The following is a 3,920-nucleotide window of genomic DNA, read 5'->3' as shown; positions in this document are numbered from 1 at the left end:
AGAAGGGAGAAAGGGAGGTTTCAGCTCCTACAGAACAAATAAAAATGATAAGTTTGAGGTCCTCTTTCCTCAGAGTTCTGTTACCTTCATTGTATCCACATTATTTATATATTTAATTATATATCTATTATTAATAGATTTATTTTTGAATTCTAAGGGTTCTAAGGGTACTAAGTGTTTGAAAAGAGGAATGCATAAATCAGCTTGATCTTCTGACTCCTTTGATTGGGTCAGTGGCTTATTTCTAATAATTTGGCGGCCCATCTGGGATTCACCTCCACTCACAGGATCCAGGTCCTCCTGTGAGGGGGGAGACACATCCCACCTCAGTTTGGGTGGCTTTTCTGTGAATTATAGTTGTATTAGTTGCATTATTAACTTAGATCCACATTTTGTTTTGTTCTCTACTTAATTATGTTTTATGCACCTCTTATCAATTGTTCAATTTTGCCCTTTCCACTCCTACTCCACATGTACCCACTGATTAGAGAAATCTAATGGGGACCCGATGATAGCATTTGTTTTGAAATTATCTGACACACCTGATATACCAGGTCTCAAAAGGCACCTCACTGGAAGTGTTACAGAAACTAGTCTGGATCACCCAGCAGAAGAACCACATGGCACTTGGAGATGTTGGAAGGCAGGACGTTTATTTTACACCAGCGGGCCCAGAGGAGATCATTCTCCAGAGATCTGAGCTCAGAGAATCAACAGAGGGGACAATTTATATTCTATTACTTCCACATTCCTAATTAGTAGTAATTTGGTGCCTGAGGCAGCAGGGTGGGAACAAGAACCTGGAAGGGAAGTTTTTAGGCACGGACTGAAATTCCCTTATCAGTCCTGTCAGCAGTCATATAAGGGATTTTTCCCTAACAGAAGAATGCATACCTCCAGATTATTTCAACTCCCCGCCCCAAGGTTTCAAGAAACCCTTCACCCTTCCTCATGTATTCACCTCCTTTGCAAACATATATAAGCTGTCCCTAGGCTCAAGGGACAAGGCAGCTTTGGGAATGATCCCCCCTGCTTCTTGTTGGACTGTCGTTTTGGTAATAAAGCTTTCTTTGTTTCCAAACTGTTGTCTCAGACATTGGCTTACAGTGCCCTGGGTGCCCAGACAATTTTGAGTTTCATATCAGGAAAATTGAGTAACTCTCCAAAATGGCCAAAGCCATCACCTTAAATACCATCTTTAGCTAAAGACAAAAGAAGATATTCACAGTGGGGAGTCAGTGATAGTGATGTAAAAAAGAAACACAAAAGAAATGTCAAAAAAACTGAATTTCCTTACAACTTGCAGCCCATTGACAAGTACTTGGGACTGGCAGAGTGACCTTCCTCCAGGAACTTAACTGCTTTAACTTCAAGACTTTGCTAGAGGCAAAAAGCAACCTTAGCTTGATTGTGTAGAGGCCACTTAAGGGAAACAGGTTTGAGCAATGGAATGTAGAAAGGGCCGCAGTGACCACCTGGCTGAATACAAACAGACCCATCAGGTGACATAGGCCTTAACAGACCCATGCGCTACTTACAATTAGGCACAGTTACCAAAAAAAGGGAAGATTCCATACATCATTATATCTTCTCCATATATCTCCATATCTCAAACCCCCTTCCCAAGATATATGTTAGCAATCATCCTTCAAACATATGGTTCCCTGATATACATCTGAAGGGTCTCAGACTGATGTTTTCCTAGACAGTAATAAATGACCTTATCCTAACAGCAGCTAGCCCCTCAAGGTGCTGGAAGCCTCACTTCCAAATTCCTTAGTCACTTCTGCTATCCCTAACCTCCACTAATTAAAAAGTGTATCATCAGTCCCTCCTCACAATCCCAGGGTAGTTCTTTGTGCCCACAGGTCCTGTCCCTGTGCTTTAATAAAACCACATTTATGCACCAAATGCTTCTCAAAAATCCTTTCTTCACCTTTTGCTCCAGGACCCCACATCACATCATTATCACACATAGGAGGTTACCAGGAGAAGCACAGTAAACAAGAGTAAGGTTGTTGTGCAGATTTAAGTCTCTGTCTTCTCCACTGATAACAGTTTCTAGAGATATAGTCATTTCCTTGCTTCCTGGTGCAGTGAAGGTGACACCCTTACAAATGGGAATTCCCTTTACAAATGTAAATGTCTCTTCTAACATCTACCCAGTTTTCAGAGCTTCATGTGTCTGACATTTCTTAAAAATAACCAGCTTAAGAAGTCAATGTGCCAAAGAGGCATATTTTGCCTCCTACTGCTTGTTTTTGTCCCTAATATTTAACCATATGTATATTATTATATGATTAGATATAAAATTATACCAAGTACATTTTGCCATGATACTACACAAAGTTCCCCGCCCCCTTTCTCCCCTCTCCTTCTTCTTCCCTTTCACACCCTGCCAAGCAAAGGTAATCTGGGTTCACTTCCTGGTGTGTCGACTTCCAGATCCCTTACCAAACTTACCAGCTCTTTGCAAACATGCATAAAAAGCAGGGCACATGATATATAAGGGCTCAGATTCTAAATCATGAATGCCACAATTTGCCACAGAAGTGTTGATCTGTCTACAAGGGAAAGCTTTAGTCCAGTGAAAACACAAACCATGACTAAAACATATTTATATCTATCATATGGGGCGAGGTATATGAAATCCATTTACCAAACCTCAAATGATCCATTATTTAATTTAAAATGTGCACAAGTGGTACAGACAGGTTTCCCAGGATTGTATTCTGATCAAGTGGGACAAGCAAGATAGGAACTTTTTGTGGCCTTCTTGGTATTTCCTCACCAATAATGGTTTATAAACAGTATCATTTTGTCAGTAGAACAATGGCTTAATGTATGCACAGTGGTAAGTAGTGGGAGTTTTAGAATTTCTGATAGGGCTGGATTGTTATTTTGTCCAAACCTAAGTTCTCTCCTTTATTATTGAGACAACAGTTAGTAGATTTCCAATATTGTTTCTCCCTCTCTGGGGCCAAATGCTCAATGTCTCTTGTCAATTTTTCCAAATTCTCATTTGGGAGAAGATTCCTTTGGGCCATGACAGAAGTTGACTATTGGTTTCCTTAACAGCAGCATTTTTGATGGAAATATTACTAAGGTGGATTACTTCATCTTCCAGGGAATGCCTGGGAACCTTAATAATCAGGGAAGCCAACAAGAAGATGGCATCTAATGTATTTTGGATATAGGAGTCGTTTTGAATTTTATCTTTCTTTGGAGGTAAGGACATCTCACTATTTCCATAATACTCCAAAGTCAGGAGCTACCCCTAAGGCATACCAACTATCAGTATAAATGTTATCTATTTTACCCTTGGGTGTATAATTCAGCCATTTGGGGTGAAGTAGCCACAGGTAAAGGAGCTGTTTCAATGACTTCAAAAGAGTTGCAGTAGCATACACAGTATAATATTTACCACAGAAATATTTTATCCTTTAAATAAGCACCATCAGTAAAGCATGAAAGATTTGCATTGGCTAGAGGAGTTTCCTGTAAATTGTCACAGGAAGTCAAAAGATAATCTGTCAGCATTAAGCAGTCATGAGGGGTTTTGTCTAGATAGAATGTAGTCCTTGTTTTGAGATCAGATGCTTAAGTATCTAAACCGAGTTTGAGCAAACTGTAATTTTTCTTTGGACACTTTATGTCCCTTTAAGGCCAAAAGGTAGATGTGGTCTTCCTATGAAGAAGTTTGAAAATAGGAGTAGGGAAGCAAATCATCTATGTATTAGAGCAAGGTAGAGACTATAGAAAGCTTTATATCATCCAAATCAGCTTTTATGGTTTGTGAAAAGTAAGAGGGACTCTCTCTGTAACCCTGGGGCATTATTTACAGTTCAGGTGTATTTTTGTTCTTCCCAAGTGAAAGCAAAAAGATATTGGCTATCCTTCTTAGCTGAAATACTAAAACT

The sequence above is a fragment of the Prionailurus bengalensis genome, chromosome D1, assembly GCF_016509475.1.
Source record: "Prionailurus bengalensis isolate Pbe53 chromosome D1, Fcat_Pben_1.1_paternal_pri, whole genome shotgun sequence".
Classification (NCBI taxonomy): Eukaryota; Metazoa; Chordata; class Mammalia; order Carnivora; family Felidae; genus Prionailurus; species Prionailurus bengalensis.
Note: the sequence above shows the minus strand (reverse complement) of the source record.